The following is a 19617-nucleotide window of genomic DNA, read 5'->3' on the forward strand; positions in this document are numbered from 1 at the left end:
CTGCGGGGTTACTGCTCATTACAATTTGTGGATTCTTGTTTATATTTTAAATAGTGGCAGAACTAAAGGGCAGCAGTTCAGAGAAATGTCTCACCTTCGCTGACCGCGATAGGGAGAACGTCACCTCCTACTGCTCCCCGGTGTTGATGCCCTCCCTCCAGGCAGGGGTTAAATGTATGTTTGAGTCTAGAGAACAAACAGTGACTTTGGCTGGGCTGTTGCTTAAATGCACTCGCATGCCATAACACACCCAGCTATTACGTACGCTGCGTTTTGCCCACACCCTTGTGTTTCTCTTTCTTCCTTGCACGGCAGTGATGTAGCCAAACCCCTTTCGTTTCTGCCTAGCCCTTGAGAGGTCTTGAACCTTCCCCACTGCCATTACCACAAGTGAGTGGAAAGAGGAGGGAAGTGAGCTGTAGGTACTTCCAAAATAATATGCAAAATAACATTCACGAACCGTGTCCAACCTCAGCCAGGAAGTAACTCTCAGAAACCCCGTTGCCTGTGGTCACTGAGAAAGCCAGGGCGGCCTCTGGGTTTATCTTGTGCTCCCCAGGAATACACAGTAGGTAACGGGCCCCTCCGGTCGTTGTTGAGGTCGCTAATATCCCTCTGTACCAGTTTATCCCGAGTCACCGCAACCGCAGGAAGAGGCTCCCCGCTGGCCGAGGAAGAGCAGCTCAGCTGGCAGGTGAGTGAGTATGCACCTCCTGCTACTTTGTCTTGACACTTTGCAGGGATCTCCCAGGCTCAAGTGTGTTCTTTGTATGTATTTGATTTGTAAAGAAAACCCATCACATGGGCGTCTGGCGGGTTGAGCCTCAAAATCCATGAGTAATGGGTTTGAAGCGGGAGGGGGCAAATTGCAACACACGTTCCAGGGGGATATGGATGGCCGGGCTGGCAGCCAAGTAGGAGGAATAGGCAAAATGATGACCTGTGCATTGTTTTTCATTAATTTCTCTCAGTTGGTCTGTTAGTTCTAATATGCATGTATGGCCTTTTTGTGAGCTCACTGGCCTCTACTTGCTGATCTCAATTGTGATAACACCTACCTAGACAGCAGCTGCTTCAAGAGGGGCCTGCCACTAGACAAACGTGTGCAGTCCTGGAGAGAATGTGGTACTTTATTACAGAGCCTGAAATCCAAGACTGAAAGCCTTTTATCTCCCTTGGTCTGACTGAGTCCTGGGGATGAATAGTCCGTGATTGTGAAGTCTCTCACATGAGTGCATTACAGTAGTCTAAGTAACTAGTCACGGAGGCTCCTACTACTACTATGCACTGGTCCAGTGGCATGCAGGGGCAAACCACATGTAGCCGTCAGATGTCAAAATTAACCCCCATGGAAATGGCCTGGACATTATCACCTTTACCATGTATGCATTTACATGAGACAACAACTTGACAAGTTTTCCAAAAATCAGGGGCGGGGGCAGGGGGTGGTGTTGGGAACAGGGGTGTACTGGGAAACAAAAGAGGCCCTGGAAATAATGTTGACCCCAAATTACACATTTTCAGCAACCCCAACCCTTTTCCTGTGAGAACATGTGGAAATACCACACACAAGAGGACCAGGGTGCAGAGCCCCCGTCCCCAATCCCCAGAGTTCCATAAAAAGATTCTCTTCCATCTTCTGATAGTCAAGATGAAGCCAGATAGAATCCATCCAAACTAAGATGCCATGCAGACCGTGTGAGTGTACAGTGGACGACATTTCAGGTTGGCTGGAACAGCCATAGAGTACAAGAGGTATGTTTTAACTTTAATAAGTACAGTTCTGGAAGGGTGAAAGAGGGTGTCAAAAGTAGTGGAACTGTTAACAGTAAAAAATAGAAGTAGTGGCACTCGGCCCCTTATAGCCCCCACTCACTTCGACGCGTGTCACTGCGCACACCCAAAGCAAGCAAAAGGTGCCGATATTGTAATAAAGGCAACCGCTTACTTTTACTGAAAACATTTCATGTGTATTTATTTTTTAACATATCCAGAGGTCGGATAGTTCCGTGTTATATCTTGAAGTAACTGCAATCTAAATGAGCACTGAACGGCAATTACAATGCCCTCAAAACACAAACAAGTTGAATTTCAACATGAAGGATGCACTGAATGCTGACGTTGTCATACACAAAATGCAAATGTATTTTGCCATGACAAAGATGATAATAATATAAATGATGGTGTTAATAATAATAATAATAATAATAATAATAACAATAATAACAATAATAAAAATAATAAAATTAATAATAATAATAATAATAATAATAATGTGATGTCTTTCCATAGCGCGTCCTGGATGATTCCACCCTCTTCTAAGAAGTATACGTTACCCAATGTAATGTTTGTTTTCAAGGAATCTTTCACAATGTACTGAGAGTTAAAGGGCAATACATAGATCAGGCCCTTCTTGTCCACCTCTTGCCGCATTAGCTGTGCCGGTATTGAGCCGCTGTTTATTCGGTGGCTATTGCGAATGTACACTGCGCCTGGGGTGATGAAATCGTCATGGGAGAGTGCTGGCCCGTCAATCCCTGGAGCTCAGTGGTTTTACTATTTTTAGAACATGCAATGTAATCAATAGCTCATTCTTTTCAGAACCACGCCCAGTAGGCATCGCCTTTTCAAGTCTTTCGCCTGTGGGCGCTTTAATCAAAACAATAGGCAAACACTGTGATTCATGTGTTTGAGGAGGATACTTGTAAAATCAAATTGTCATTAAAGATTAAAGGTAGTGTTAAAGTGTGAATTAGAGAATCGTTTTACTAAAAACACAAAAAAAGAATACAAACAATAAAAGGACAAACATTGAGATTAACGACTATAAAAAAAAACAAGCATTGGCCATGCCAACAGCACCTGAGTTGGAATGTTATTATTTGCTTGAGAGCATTTAGCTCAATGTTTTGCTGGGCACAGGTTGGGGGTCTTTACTGCTTATGTAACTCGAATTATTTGACAATGCATTAATGAAACTCGACTGCCATTTTGATGTTAGAACTAGTACTGTGCTATAAAGGAACAATTTTGGTGTAAGGGAGAAGTGAGAGGGAGAGAATGTGGAAGAGTACATTAAAGCGTTACGCCATCTTGCCCTAAGTTGTATATTTGGGGAGAAACTTGATGAGCGCATACGTGATCAATTTATGATACACTGTTTGAATGATAAAATAAGGGAAGAGATATGGCTGAGAGGTGAGCCAGATTTGGAGGAGGTGGTAGCCATAGCTAAAAGGGTCGAGCATACCATGCATTATGTAGCTAAGCTAACGAGAAAAGAGAATAGGCCCATGTCTAGTGAGATATTGAGAGTGGATGATCCGGGTAAAGAATATAAGAATGCCAAGAAGAAGGGAAAAGAGAAACCATTCAAAGGTTCTGAAACAGGATATGAGAGAAATAATAAAGCAAAGGGCGCTAAGAGAGAGGAAATGTTGTGTTTTTGCTGTACGAGCTCAAGTCATTTTGCTAATTCACCGGCGTGCCCGGGTAGAAGAGTGATATGCAATAAATGTAAAAGGTGGAGGCACTACGCAAATTGCTGCAAGAACTATGCGCTGGGAGGGAGAAGGAAGGTACTGTATGTGGGTGAGGATATGTAGAAATCATCTTGTGAGGAGGAGGAAGAGCGCGTTGAAGTCGTTATGGTGAACATAGTAATGTGCAATGATGAAGAGAGTTGCGAGAGTCCATTCGCAAACATTTGTGTAAATGGAAAAGTAGTGCGCATGATGGCTGATTCTGAAGCTAATTTGTTGTTGATGTCACAAGGTGTGTATCAAGTTGTTGTAGTTGGGAAGGGGGAGAATTTGATGCCATCAGATCAAAAACCTGGCGGGTACAATTGTGGAAAGATCGATGTTGTAGGATATTTTGTTACAAAATTTCAATTCAAGGGGAGTGAGACACACGGAAAGAAATATGCTACAAAAATAAGGCTTGATCAAGTCCTAAATGTGACAGAAGGTTTGGGTGTAGTTGAGAGTTTCCCGGATGTGTTTTCTAAAAAAAATGGGAGGTGTGAAGGGAATGGTTCACAAATTTGTCCTAAAGGAGGGGAGCACGGCGGTGGGGGCCGAACTTCATCCTGTTCCGATGGCTCTCAGGGAAGGGGTGCGTGATGAGCTCAAGATGTTGAGGGAGGCAGGTATAATTGAGCCCGCATAGAGTGTTGAGTGGATATCGCCTTTGGTTATCGTAAAAAAAGTCCAGTGGAGAATTAAGGTTGTGTGTCGACCTGAGGAAATTGAACAAGTGCGTATTAGCGGAGACATCCGTTGCCCAACAGGTCCGAGAAGTTATCTGTAATTGGTAGTACCAAATACTTTACCAAACTCGACATGGCATCGCCCTATCATCAGATACAGCTTGATCAGTCATCGAAAGGACTCACAGCATTTATCACCCATGAGGGTGTCTTTCTATTTTGTAGGATGCCTTTCGGTTTAGTGTCAGCATTCTCTGTCTTTCAAAAAGTGATGGACACATTTTTGGGGGGCGTGGAAGGAGTGTGGTGTTTTCAGGATGACATCTTAGTGTGTGGTGATACCTGGGCGAGACATGAAGAGAATGTGAGAAAGGTGGTGAGCATTTTGTGACTGAGGGGCATAACTTTACGGGCCGAGAAGTGTACTTTGGAAAGGAAATGGTAGAGTATTTAAGACACAAGATATCTCTGGAAGGTCTAACTCCAAAGAAGGAGTTGGTGGAAAGTATTAAGAGAGTGAGGTCACCAAAAGGTAAGGGGGAACTGCACTCTTTTCTTGGCATGATAGAGTTCTATCACAAGTTTGTGGACAATTTTGCCGATAAAGTTGCCAAAATGAGGAGTTTGCTCAAGAAAGGTGTGGAATTTGATTGGGATGCTCGGTGTGAGGAGGAATTCCAAGGAATAAAAAGAGAAATTGACATGGCCAATGCTTTGATATGTTTGTTACCAGGAAGAGGTATACCATATCAGTAGATGCGGTTTTGACCCAAGTTGGGAAGGATGGTCAGGATATAGTTATAACTCATGAGTCGAGGATGCTCAGGGGACAGAAAGAAACTACTCCGTTCTAGAGAAAGATATGATATGGCATTTATAACGCAACATGATATGGCATTTATAACGCGCCTATAACAAGTGTTTCAAGGCGCGAGGCGTTAGCCTGTCATTGCGGAGTCGGCAAGTTCTGCAATGTTGTTTGGGAAATGGAGTTTACAATAAGAACTGATCATAGACCACTCAAGTCTATTTTTGAGAAGAAGGGTTTGGAAAGAATGTCAAGGAGAGTAGCATGTTGGGTGGCCAGGTCACAGGGGCACACATTTGATGCAGAGGTTACCTCAGGAAAGGAGAATGTAAGGGCGGATCATGTGTCATGATTGTGTGAGGTTGAGGATGAGACCCATGAGAGGGGAATAGAGGATAAGGTAACAGATGTGGTTTTTGTGTCGCACAATGGGACTATCAGTCGAGGAGAATGGGTGGATGCATTGAGGACGGATGAGAGTTGGGTGTGTGTCATGCGTTTTGTTAAAAAAGGATGGCCTGAAAAGCCGATTTTGAGTGGGGAGGAGAGGTCACTGTGGGACGTGAGGTCTGCGTTGAGTGTGAGAGATGGGATGTTGTATCACTGGGATCGGGTAGTAGTTCCCAGTGCTCTACAGAGGAGACTGGTGGAAGTTGGTCATGAAGGTCATATTGGGATTTACAAGACCAAGGGAGTGCTGAGAGACGATTATTGGTGGCCGGGTTTTGATTGTGATGTGGAAAGGATGGTAGGAAAGTGTGTTGAATGCGAAGTATCTGGTAAGAACGCAGTGGCAAAGCAGCAGCCAGTGGTAAATGTTGATGCTCCTTCTGGGGAATAGAGTGACCTGGCAATGGACATTGTCGGTCCAATGGAAGTTTGAAGTTTTGTTTATTTGTAAAGCGCACCAGGCCCATGGGCAACCGGGCGCATAATCTTAAGTACAGGTTACAACAAAGTATATACAAAGGGCCAGATTTGCTGGTAATAAATAAATACAGAATTCAAGTAGTGAACCATACAATGAGGCCTATATACACAGATAAGGTATGTTACAGATACAGATAAGATATGTTACCGATAGGGAACGGCTAGTGGGAACCTTAAGCTTTCTGGGTGAACCGCCAAGATTTGGCGTTGTTCTTGAACATTAGGAAAGAAGGTTCAGTTCTTATGTGGGTTGGCAAGGTATTCCACAGTTTGGAAGCTAGGACAGGGAAACTCACGCCACCCGCTTTTTGGAGTTTGAATCTAGGCAGGGTTAAGCTATGAACTTGGGCTGATCTAGTAGGGCGAGAGGAGGAGTGAAGTGCAAGATGCGATGAGAGGTAGGCTGGGGCATCATTGTTCAGGCATTTGTGGGTCAAGGCTAGCGTTTTCAGGGCAATTCTTTGTTTTACCGGAAGCCAGCGTAGGTCAGATCTAAATGTAGAGATGTGGGACCGTCTAGGGCTATTGAGAGCTGCCTTTATGGCATTATTTTGAATAGTTTGGAGTTTATTGAGGTTAGTTTGGCTAGTCCCTAGGTAGAGAGCGCTACAGTAATCTATTTTGGACATGATGAGTGTTCTGGCCAATGTGGTGCAGTTGTGAGTGTTTAGAAATGGTCTGCAGGTGGTGATGAGTTTACATGTGTAAGCAGAGGCCGACCTGACAGCATTTGTTTGTCTTTTCAGAGAGAGGGTAGAGTCCAGATAAACGCCTAAAGTTTTGGTGTCTTTGGAGACCTTAATGACGTTGCCGTCAATCGTGAAGGATTTATAGGCTTGGCTAAGTTTGTTAAGACGATAAGTGGATCCTAGTAGTAAGAGCTCCGTTTTATCGTCGTTGAGGCAAAGCTCATGTTGAGCCATCCATGCTTGAATGACCAGGTAGACATCGTTCAGGGCTTTGGTGTTGGCTGTATAATCACCAGTAATGGGAATGAGTATCTGGGTGTCGTCCACGTAGTTAGTGTAAGATACACCCAGATAGTCAAGCACATCGAAGAGGGGCTTCGTGAATACATTATACAATGTAGGCGATACACAAGAGCCTTGAGGGATGCCGCAGATGATGGGAGAGGGGTCTGCCGATGCTGAGGGTGAGAATACCCGCATAGATCTGTTGCTGAGGAATGAATGGATCCAGGCATTAGCAGAGTCAGAAAAGTGAGCAGCGGATTTGAGATGTTGGCAAAGTATTTGGTGGTTGACCAGATCGAATGCCGCAGAGAGATCAAGGAGAAGGAGTAGCGCAAGCTTCCCGTTGTCCTTTAGTGTCTCCATCTGAGTTTTCAGGTCGATCAGGGCTGATTTGGTGCCATGTTTCGGGCGGAAGCCTGATTGTCTTAGCCCCAGGAGTTTGTTGGACTCAAGGTAGTCTTGGATCTGCAGGTAAGCTGCGCGATCAAGAATCCTAAGCAGGAACGGGACTGTGGTGATTGGTCTGAAGTTAGTTGGGATGTTAGGGTGAAGGGATGGTCTCTTGAGTAGTGGGATTACCCACAAATCCTTGAGGTTGTCAGGGACTACACCCGTTTTGAAAGAGGCGTTTATGAACAATGCGATGAAAGTGAAAGGTGGTGCGAGGCTTCCTTAATGATGGGGGCTGGGCAAGGGTCGCCTTGGCAGTTGGACGGTTTAAGGTTTTTATGATTCCTTCTACTTCAGGGATAGTAAGAGGGGAGAAGTTGAATGTTTTAACTGATGGGTTAGCTTGGTGTTGGGAGCTAGTTGTAGTTGTGAACAGTGGTTGGTCCAATTGTAGTGACATTTGTTTATCTCTGATTTTAGTTTGAAGGGTGGCAATTTTACCTAGGAGTGCTGTCTGGATGTTAGTGCACCAGTTGCTATCTTTAGGACAGGAATCAGGGGGGGCTACCAGTGACTCGAGTTCCTTAAGAATTTTAAATAATTCCTTGGTGTTCGATTGTGCTGAAGCAATGCGGTTATTATATGAGTCTTTTTTGGCCTGGAGAAGAGCTTCTTTATAATTAAGAGTGGCTAGTATGAGGCTGTCTTGTGTATGTCAGAATGGTGACTTTTCAAACATGACTCTGCATTACGTTTCTCTTTACGTAGCACTCTGAGTTGCGGTGTGAACCACGAGTTTAGGTGCGCGTGTTGTTTGGGTCTTCTGAGTTTAAGTGGGGCAATGGAATCTATGCTGTGAGAACTGACTGGTGGTAGATGTTGGCTAAGATAGTAGGGTCAGAGCAGGAGTCGGTGGAATTATTGAGGGTGGGGAGGTTGAGAGTGAGCAGCTTTTCTGTGGTTATGTTCTTTTTGTTTCTGGTAAGGGCAGCTGGGGCGACAAGAGGTACTGGTAGTGAGGCTGCTTCAATGCTGAAGATGATGATGTGGTGACCCGACCAAACGCAAGGAGTGCTGGAGAGAAGGCGGATGTTGCAGTTGGTGTCGCTGAGCCAGTCTAAGGCTCGTCCTTTATTGTGGGTAGGTTTTTATATGTGGTGAGGGAAACCTAAATCTGTTAAGGTGTTGGCAAGATCGAGTGCCGCTGGGTCGTTAGGGTCTTGGTAACCTAAATTAAGGTCACCAAGGATGATTATTTGAGTGTTCATTTTTGCTTTGTCAAGTACTAGAGTGGCGATATCATCCATGAAGGAGGTGGAGGGGGGCGGGGGGGCAGGTGGTCTGTAAATTAAATGGATAGTGGCCGTTTGGTTGGCCGATAGTGTGAGTTTGACCGAGAGTAGCTCTGCGATTTCCAACTTAATACTCGGTAGAGTTCTAAGTCCTAGTGAGTTTTTGTAGATGAATGCGATACCTACACCTCTGGTGGTGCGGTCGCATCTGGTAATAGCATAATTTGGTGGGCTGGCCAGTGAAAGATCTGGGCCAGAGGCGGGGTGCAGCCAAGTTTCGGAGATGGCGATGAAGTCAAGCTCCTGAGTCTTGATGAGATCTGCAATGTCCAAGGCGTGGGCTGCTAGGGATCGAGCGTTAATCATGGCGGCCTTAATCAGGCCAACGTTGCTGGGTTTAGCCTTAATCTGACTGGTGTTGCCTGAGGCGGCAAGATTAGTCTGTGGGCCTTGAGGCGTAGGTGAGGTAAGGGTTTGTGGGGACAAGCTGGGCTCCATAATTTTCTGAGATACGTTAGGGTACAAGGGGTGACCCTTCTTGCCCATACATCTAGAACCTAGTCTTAGGTTTCTTAAGGCAGTGGCGCAAGGTTGATTGGGCGTAGGTTTTTTAGTGAAGTGGTCAAGCCATAGGGCTGGTGCATTGAGGTAGATATTGGGACGCTGGAGCAGCGTTAGTGCAAGTGTCAACAAGTCTGTAGGTAGGAGCCATGGTTGCAGTGTACAAAATGGTGGGTGCCAATATGCTAGGGGGTGATGCATAAGGCGCGCAGGTGGATAGCCCCAGTACGAGGAGTGCTTCTAATAGCGGGAAGAGGAGGTTTAGAGCAGGTGAGCGTGGTAACATGGTACCAGAGTAGAGTGGAGTAGGGCACCAGGCCAATGTAGCGGTCACTAAGTGGGCAGAGCGGAGTACAGTAGGCTGGGTCGGCAAGGCTCTAAGGCTATGTAGTACAGAGTGCACTGACGTTAACAACAGATGTCAGTTACATCAAGGTAAAGCAGTGCAGGAATGCAGCGCAACTTAAATCTAACATTAGGCACATCGGGTAGAGCAGTGCAGGTATAGCGCAGTTTGGTTCGAATGACCAGCACCTCATGTAAGACAATGCAGAATACAGCACAGCTAAGTTCGAATGTCAGGCACCTCAGGTAAAACAATGCAGAATACAGCACAGCTAAATTCGAATGTCAGGCACCTCAGGTAAAACAATGCAGAATACAGCACAGCTAAATTCGAATGTCAGGCACCTCAGGTAAAACAATGCAGAATACAGCACAGCTAAGTTCGAATGTCAGGCACCTCAGGTAAAACAATGCAGAATACAGCACAGCTAAATTCGAATGTCAGGCACCTCAGATAAAACAATGCAGAATACAGCACAGCTAAATTCGAATGTCAGGCACCTCAGGTAAAACAATGCAGAATACAGCACAGCTAAGTTCGAATGTCAGGCACATCAGGTGAGACAGTGCAGAGCGCAACAAAGCTAAAAATTGGAGGTCAGGCGCATCAGGGTGGAACAGTGCGAAGTACAGCGCAGCTAGTTTCTAATGGCTGGCACATTGAGCAAAAGCAGTACAGAATACAACAGACTGAGTCTACTAGTTAGATCAATAGACTGGGCAGTGCGGAGTGTGGCTGGGATATAACACAGTGAGCAGCAAAGGCAGATTCCTAGATGTACTAGAATCGCATTAAATCTGCATAGCATATTCAGGCTGAGGGCAGGGAGTAAGGTAACATAGCATCACAACAGCTACCGTCAGATAGCAGGACGCACAGTATGACAACGCAAGCAAGATGCAAGTTAAAAACCAGGAGATTACATGTCAGACGTAGGCAAGGGCACGAGAGAGCCAGTAGCTCGAGGATTGCTGCGTAGGCATGATCAAGGGCGAACTGATGAAAGACAGCTGGGGATTACCCGTTACAGGATGGTGCATTTGCTGGTGATTATACATGGAGATACAAACATTGTAACTTCTGAATTATAGTCAGTAGGTGTAATAATTTCTCAGTCAGGCGCTATGTGGCTTACCAGAATGTAAACTTGAATCGAGGAGGGCTAGGAAGTAGTTCCTGGTGTAGTTCCCATGGATATGGGAAATGGCTGTGGTAGGTTTATTGTTGTTTTGATTGCCTTATTTTCAAGGTGGACGGAGTTTTGGATAGTGCGGGACATAAAAGCCAAAAGCATGGTTGAGTTTTTGCAATGTATTTTTGAGAGAGAAGGTTTCCCCGTCTCTATATTGACTGATAATGGGAAGAAATTTGTTGCGGGATGTTTCCAAGAGTACCTGAGGTTGTGTGTTGTGAGGCATTCAAAAATGGCACTATATCAGCCCCAGACCAATGGAATGGTAGAAAGGGTCAATCGCGGTTTCATGGAAGCTGTACGCATGGCCGGTGCTTGTGGAAAAGATAGAAAGATGGCATTGAGAGACAGGGTATACATACGCCTTATGGTTGGCACCCCATGAGAATACTAATATAAGCCTAGTCGAGTTGATGAGAGGAAGGAAGCCCAACACCAGGTTCTTACCACCATGGTTGGGTAGAGTGCGAGTTTCTGATTGTGTCGTGGAAGAGGAGAGAGGAAGGATGATCAGAATGAAAAATGAGTGGGTGAGAAAGACCAATGAAAGATCAGGAACAGAAGAAACTCACGGTTGATCCAGATTGGGTCCGTGTCAGAATGGAAGTGATCAAAAGGAAGGGGGATTTGATATATTCTGAGCCTGTGCGGGTGGCACAGGTTTTGGAAGGTGCAGTGAGAGTTCAAGGTGGCAAGTATGGAATTTGTCCAGAGTTGCAAGGGTGTCAGTCAAACCACCGTGGAGGGGTGGTGAAGAGAACCAAGACAATTAATTCTCCAAGTGGTACTGCGTTCCAATTCCTAACTGTACTGTGTTCGAATTCTTCAGCTGTATATAGTTTGTATCCAGAACAATGTGCATTGCTGTTTTGTATTTGTGCATAGCTGATGGTGTGTATGTTTGTGTGTGGAAAAGGGGTGAGGTGTGCTGTGATGTATGTGCTTAGGAGGGGGGATCGAACCTTGGGGTGGAATGTGGAGTGCATAGCACCTTAGTTGGAATGTTATTATTTGCTTGAGAGCAGTTGACTGAATGTCTTGCCGGGCACATGTTGGGGGTCTTTACTGCTTATGTAACTTATGAAGTTTATTCCAACCTTGAAATGCGTGGAGGCCATCATTACAGTAAGGTTTGATTAAAGTGAGCTCAAAGAGTTCCCATGAGGAGGAGTTTTGGGCGGGGAGAGACATGACTGGGTGAGAATGGCATTAGGGATTAGCATGGGCAGTCAATGGATGGACTCATAACCAAATAAGAGATTGGGAACCGGAGACAGCAATGCACGTGAAGAACAAATGTGGTAGTCAAAATAGTGTTTCATACAAAATCCATCGAACAAAATCAACATCCAAAGAAAAGTCCATGCAGTAACTCTCTGCCTAAGACCTCAATAATACAGCAACTAGCAGACGACGCGTGTTTCGACCTTTCTTCAGGTATTTTTCAAGCCTGTGCCTAAATTAAATACAAAGTTCTAAGTAATATTCATGAATAAATCACCCAAAAAGTGAATCCCAGAAAAAACATATTGTTAACATTCGAAACATACCAAATATCTGTAGTTTATGCAGTATAAAAATTAAGATTTCACAATTATCATACACATAGTCCGTTATATCATCATTGAATAAAACATAAGGCACGTGGGAGAAAAACAAAAAGGTGGGGAAAGAGAAAAGACCAATCAGTCCCTTGCCTCGTTGGGTACATAGTTGTCCAAAAACGCATATCATAGGTCATGTATGACGTTGTTCCACTTTAACAATCCCTGCATCAGGGATATAAATCAAGGCTGGGTAGGTAATCTGGTTGAGGTAGCCCCAGGTCCCTGTCCCCACGTGTGGTAATTACGGGTAGCGAGGAAATAATAAGCATGGAAATAAAGATAGGATCACGAAGGGCCATTTGGCGGCTCTAAGGGATTTCAAAGTATTCATACTGTCAACAGCGTTGGCAAAAGGGCCAACAGTCTAATTAAGGTAAGATGGAGGTGAGTCTTACCCAAATGGTTAGATTTGGAGTACAACCGTGTATAGTGTTGCACATCAGTCAGGCAAATACAGTTGCTACTGTCCCATGGCTGTTCATGAAGAACAGGAAAAGCTATAACAAAGACAGAACCCAAACCTGGGATAATGGAGAACAGTGAGTATTGATAGGGGTACTCATACTATCAATGGGGCCCTTACCTATGGGAGCCAAAGAAAGTGTAGCTGCAGCTGTGCCGTTCCAGGTTGCAGACCACAAGAGTGCAACAGCATGATGCTGCAAAGACACATATTTAGAGCTTGCGCTGAAAAGAAGATATAATACGGAGGTGTGAACCATTATATTTAGTGGTAGTGGCACGCCGTGCTAAAGGGCCCAAGCGGCAAGGAAGAAAGCCTTACTAGAATTATAATCTTGGTGAACCAAAAATAGGTCGGAAGAAGGAGCATTGGTCAGTGTCCTCAGTGTAGACACCGAAATTAAATGAAACGCTATAAGAGAAGACCAACTAACTGTTATGACATACCCGTTAAAGAGGAGCCGTTGGCCTGAACCAAAGTGAGAAGGCACAAGGGGAGCTTCTTACCATATACGTGTCATGCCTGGATCCTAAACGAGATAGCCTTTTGACATAATTCCGAACTTCGAACTATGACATGAACTGTAAATATATAATTCTCTGTTTCCATTATGCCAGGGTTGTGTACTATCTTTGTTACAGCTGTTCCCGTTCTTCCCGGACAGGCCTGGGACAGTAGCAATTGGATTTGCCCACCCCCCAGCTTGGTCGCGACTGTAACACTTCATGCATTTGCACTAGGAGAAATGCCATCAGGCATAGTATGCACGTTTTTTCTGTTAGATCATTCGGAAAACTTCAAGGCCTAAGAATGACTACTGTATCCCCTTGATATGATATTTTATGTATATCGCCTTCATACACAAGTACGCCCTCATACACAAGTGTTTCAGAGCGCGAAAACACTTGCTCCGTCGCGCCTTGAAGCGCTTTGAAGCACTCCACCTGTGAATAAGTGCTGTATAAATAAACAATTACAATCACAAATAGGGCCGGCCCAGAGCACCTGTGCCAGTCCTATGTTGACAGTTATTGGTGGGCTATTTTTAATGAGGAATAGTGGGCCATGTGGTGGAAAGGGCGCTGGGAGCGCAAGAGTCACTAAATTGAGTAACGTTTGCTTACTCCTAAAGCCCTGCCCCCTTCCTTGTGATTATGGGAAATTCTAAACACATCTATCTTATTATTTTTATTTCATTTGATTGGAAGCATTTGTGGGGGTTTGGGCAATGGATGGGGGTTCCATTGCTCAAATTATGACCCAGGTAGTTGGACTTTAGGGATATCATGCACATCAAATGGGGCAACACGGAGCTCCTTTCTGTAATGATGACAGGAGCTACTTAATGCCCAGCTTAGGTACCAGTAATACACCAAGCCCTTCTCTTTCTCGTACCAGTCCTTACACTACGGGTCATCCTGCCTCATGGACAGGCAACCCACTGGAAATGGTCAAAACAAACTATACAAACGTTAAAATGGCCGTATGAGGCCTATCCTATAGACGTGGCATTTAAGACTAGGTCAATAGTCCTAAGCATCCTGTCAATAACAAGCAGTAAAGTGCAATACCCACCCTGGGAGCAGTGAGCGGGTTTCAGGACTAGGACAAAGAAGACAGTAGTGGTAGGTATAGGCGTCCTTAGAGGGGTGCATAGGGTGGCAATTGCTCCCCTATTGACTGCTCTCCCCCCCAATTGGTGCCCCCCCTCTGGAAAGGAACTCTTCGCTCAGCCTTGTCATTTGCGCGTTTGCAGGCTTTGCTAAGGCAGAGTTCTTTCTTCTGACATGAAAGGGACACCACGGGAATTAATGAGCCATGACTGTCACTGGGGTGGGGGCCATCACTGTTTAAAGATGGCTTCCTACGTGCTGGCCAGACTATTTTTGTCCAAATGTGCATCCAACACTTGCCAAGAAAAAAACAAAAAAGACGTTTCCAATCTGAAACGTGTTCTTAAACCTACATTAACTAGTTTTCTTTAACGGTGTTTATTTTTTGTTGGACTATCAAAGAAACACCCTGTGATTTTTGTACCCCTTTCTTTGTGTTTTATCACAGGATATATTTCTAACGCTGTTTTATGTTTGTCAACCTGCTTAATCACAAATAAATCCTTCTATTGTGCTGACAGTAGTTATTAGAAAAAATTAAACTGTTGGTTCATGGGTGCCAGATTTTGATTTTCAGCATGGAGGCAGAAATTACCCCACCCCACCCTAGCCCTGAATATAAGCAAACTACCAGCCCAATCCATCCCCTGGCGGAACACATTTTACAGTGCTTGTTTAAGGAATTGCAAAAAATCATACGATTTACAGCCAGTTTTAAATATATAACAATATAGCAACAGTGACTCAACCCGCTGAGCTACCCTTTTAGCCTTCTACTGTAGGACATTTCTATGGATCCCTTAATGTGTTCAAAATCGCTGCATTAACAGTGCAGTTCATGTACATGCATTCAAAGTCAACAGTATTTAATCTCTAGCTACACTGACCCTGTGCATAGATTCTTTGACGATGTACCAGTGGCCGCTTCTCCATAATGGATGAGGGGTGCACACCAAGTGCACCCTCACCCATTATGGAGGAGTCAAGGAGCCAGCCAGTGTAAACACAGAGTAGCGCTCCTCTGCTGGCTTGAACTGTTAAAGAAAAACGTGGTTTCCGTTTGACAGTTCCGTTCCCCAGCACTGCATTTCCAATGACCCATGCAAAGCCGGGACCATTTTGCTTCCCCAACATTGCATGGCCCATTAGGGATGCTAGATGAGGAACTGCATGTTCGTATGTGTGATGGGAAGAGCTATTGTGCCTCCTCGCACTTAGAAACAGGGCGGGCCACTTCGCCATCAGTGCTCCAACTCTTGCGTGCATGTGCACGAGCCAGGAAGCACTCTTTGCTTCCTGTTCATGCTACGCGTAAGATGGAGCACTGGGAGGGAGCATCAGGACCGGGGCAGAAGGTATGCTAATTTAAATAAGTGTACGTGTATGTGTATGCATGTGTTGTGTGTAATAGTGTGTGTATTATAATGGGTGTGCGTGTGAATGAGCAACTGCATGCTGCATGTAAAGGCTGTGTGAATGTGTGTGCATGTGTGTTTGTACTGCGACATGAAGCTTATTTTGGCAGGAGGGGGATGTGCATCAGCCAAAATCAGCTCCCTGTGTGAGGCACCGAGGAGGCCTAGAGGGGCAGGCATGGTATTTATTTTGATTGGCCATCTTTGATAGATGCCTAGTAAAAAATACCATGCCTACTCCTTGCTCCCGCCCCCGCACCGTGCATGCACACATAATCACATTGTGTGTGTGCGTGGCACTGGGGGAACCAGTGGGAAGGCGTGGCTTTTTTACTGGGTGTGTAGGATAAAGTAAGCATGATAAGTGTCATTATGTAACTAGACTGGTATTTGAATGCAGCCAGTCTAGCCATTTCTTACGGTGGCATGCCTTTTTGTGGTGGGAATCTTTGATAAAGCATGCATGATAGGTGGTATTATGTGGCTAAACTGGCATTTTAATGCATCCAGTCTAGCCGTTTCTTTTGTGGCATGATGTTTTATATTGTGCGTTTTTGATAAGCAAACATGACAAGTGCTATTATGTGGCTAGACTCCCATTTTTGTGCATGACATTTTGTGTTGGGTATCTTTGATAAAGGAAGCATGATAAGTTTTATTATATAGCTAGAATGGCATTTTAATGCAGCCAGTTTGCAAATATTTTCATACTGCAGCCTAGCATTTTTAATGGTAAAGCCAACTGGAGTATGTTCTTACGTGGGGATACTGCCATATTTTGGCAGAACAAGCATGGGTATGATTTCTTATTTATTTATTTGGATTTGTAGAGCGCACTACAGCCCACAGGCATCAAGGCTCTGTATCAGAGCTTCAGAAGGCTTGATTAAGGGTTACAAAAAAGCCGCCCAATGAAAGACTTGTTTACATTTCAGAGTCAATGCTTACATAGTATCACAGAATACAAGTTTATAGAGTCAGACAAAGAGGTTTGTTTTGATGGCCTTGCGAAAGGCTGAGTGGGATTCAATAAGCCTGATGTGAGGTGGTAAGGAGTTCCAGAGTGTGGGGGCCACCGTAGGCAAGCTGGAGCCACCAGCACAGGCTTTACGTGTTCTGGGAACGGATAACAGGTTCGAATAGGGAGATCTGGATGGTCTAAGGGTGGTGGGTTTGGTGATCCTTCGTGCCAGGTAGGGGGGGGGCAGGTCATGGAGACACTTATGAGTCAGGGCTAGAGCTTTGAAGATTATCCTTTCCTTAACTGGAAGCCAGTGGACCTGTCTTCTGAGTTCTGAGATGTGTCCTCTCCGCGCGAGACCAGTGGCAGCTCTGAGCGCGTTGTTTTGTACAATTTGAAGCTTCGAAACATTCTTGGCAGAAGTGCCGTTGAACAGAGAGTTACAGTAATCAAGCCTAGAGCCGATTATGGCCCTGGCGATGGTGAGACAATTTTGTTGGGACAAGAAGGGTCTTACTGAGCTCATGAGTTTAGAGTGGTAGGCGGAGGTGGAGGCTATGTCATTAACCTGCCTGTTCATGGTCAAGTCAGGTTCCAGGTAGACACCTAAGGTTTTGATGGGGTGTGACACGGTGATGGGGATATTGTCGATGGTGAAGGTGGAGTATCGGCTGTCCAGCTTGCTCAGGGTGGAGGGGAAGCCAACCAGCAGGAGCTCGGTTTTCTCACTGTTGAAGCATAACCAGTTTTCTGCCATCCAGGATTGGATTGTTGTGTATATGGAGTTCACAGTGTTCTGGTCGGACAGGTAGTCACCCAAGAGGGGGATGAGTACCTGGGTGTCATCTGCATAGTTCGTAGGTGAGATGCTCAAGGAGTCTAGGATTTTGAACAATGGTCTCGTGAAGAGGTTGTAGAGGGTGGGGGCCGCGCAGGAGCCTTGCGGCACTCCGCATTTGATGGTGCTGGGGTCAGCGCATGAGGAGTCTGAGAAGACCTTCATTGCTCTGTCCTTTAGAAATGAGTCAATCCATTTGCACGCACTGTCAGAGAAGTTGGCTACTGAAGAGAGGTGCTGGCATAAGGTTTTGTGGTCGACCAGATCAAAGGCTGCCGACAGGTCCAGGAGCAGAAGGAGCGCAGGTTTGCCTGCGTCTCTAAGGTCATCGATCTGGTTTTTGAGGTCAAGGAGAGCCGTTTCTGTCCCATGACGTGGTCTAAATCCTGATTGTCTAAGTCCTAGGAGGTGATTGTGTTCTAGGAATTCTGCATTTGCAGGTAAACTGCTTTATCCAGAATTTTTAATAGGAAGGGGACGGTGGTGATAGGCCTGTAATTACCTGGAATGGAGGGATCAAGGGAGGGCTTTTTAAGGAGCGGATGAACCCACGCTTCCGTTAGTCCCACTGGGACGTAGACAGAGTGAAAAGAGGCAGTGATGAATGCCGTGATGATAAGGGCTAGGGAGGGGGCACAGTCCTTAATGACTTGTTCTGGGCAGGCATCGCCTTTGCAATTGGAGGGTTTGATGGATCGGAGGAGTGTGATGACCTCTGTTTCGCTCATGACTTTAAAGTCGAAAAAGGAGGCGTGACTGGAATTAGCTACAGGCGTATGGTTGCCTTGACTGCTGGCGACCAGTTTGGTGAGCTCCCGTTGGTGGGCAAGGATTTTGGCCTGTAAGGTTTCCAATTTATTTAGCATGGCGGACTGGATGGAGTTGCACCAAGTTTCATCCTTCACAATAGGTGATGGAGGGGAGGTGGGGGTCTCAAGCTCTCTGAAAATGGCAAACATTTCTCTACTTCCAGATTTGGCATTAGAAATCCTAGTATTGAAGGAGGTGGCTTTGCATTGGTGATGGCGATTTTGTATTTTTTAGAGATAGATTTGAAGGCAGCTCTGGTGGCCTCAGTGGGGTTGTTAATCCAAGTGGTGAGTGCAACCCTTTTTTTGGCACGCATTTGTAAGAGATCCTGGGTGAACCAGGCATTGGAATGCTTAGATTTATTGGCTTTTTTGAGGGTGAGAGGTGCCACCAGGTCGACGGCCTGGGTGATGATCCTCTTGAGGTCGTTGCAAGAAGATCAGGGTCATCAGAGAAAGGGGGTAGGAGAGCGGGTACCCTAAGGTGCTGGAATAAGTTGTTGTGTGTTAGCAGTTTTGAGCTGCGAGAGAGGGCTGCTGGAAGAGGGATGGTGGGGGGTTGAGGACCTTTGGAGGTGACAATGTTGAATGTAATACAGTGGTGATCAGACCATGGTAATCGGGAGATCACAGGGAGGCTTAGAGAGCAGCTGTGGTGGGAAACCCAATCTAAGGTGCTGCCTTTGGTGTGAGTGGGGCTGGAGATGGCTTTAGAGAACCCTAGGTGCAAAGGGCTTTATTGAGAGCTTTAGTGTGTGGGTCTTTAGGGTCATTGAGGCCTAGATTAAGGTCCCCCAAGAGCAGGATTTTGGAGGCTTTTTTCAGGCTGTCTGAGAGGGAGTGGGCTAGGGCATATTGGAAGTCACTGGAAGGGCTAGGTGGTCGGTAGATGAGGTGGAAGGTAAAGATGCAATTTTGAGAGAGCTTAAGTTTGAGTAAAAGGTAGTCTGAGCTCCGATCAAGGTCCCTCTTAATACCCCTAATTGATAGGGATTCTTTGGCGATGACGGCTACCCCACACCCTCTGTGGGAAGAGCGGTCCTGTCTGTAGATAGTGTACCCAACAGGGATGGCTAGGGGGAGGGCGGGTCCAGATGAATCAGTTAACCAGGTTTCACTAAGGAAAAGAAGGCCAAGGTTGTTCTTGCTGATCAGGTCATTTACATCTAATGCTTGAGCCGGTAGGGATTGAGAGTTGATGAGGGCAC

The 19617-nt window shown here is 45.5% G+C and overlaps 1 protein-coding gene across 2 annotated transcripts in view; it reads left to right on the forward strand.

Annotated features, from left to right (window-relative positions):
- Window positions 1–325: 325 nt before the first annotated feature.
- SYTL4 (synaptotagmin like 4) overlaps window positions 326–19617 on the forward strand; it is a 1339985-nt gene continuing 1320693 nt past the window's right edge. Inside the window, exon 1 of one of the 2 annotated variants that reach the window (XM_069612955.1) lies at window positions 326–694. The gene's annotated coding sequence lies outside the window, so the exon portion shown is untranslated. The remainder of the gene's footprint in view (window positions 695–19617) is intronic. The other variant, XM_069612954.1, reaches the window with a different exon arrangement.

This window comes from Ambystoma mexicanum, chromosome 5p (genome assembly GCF_040938575.1).
Source record: "Ambystoma mexicanum isolate Mex_15411 chromosome 5p, UKY_AmexF1_1, whole genome shotgun sequence".
NCBI lineage: Eukaryota > Metazoa > Chordata > Amphibia > Caudata > Ambystomatidae > Ambystoma > Ambystoma mexicanum.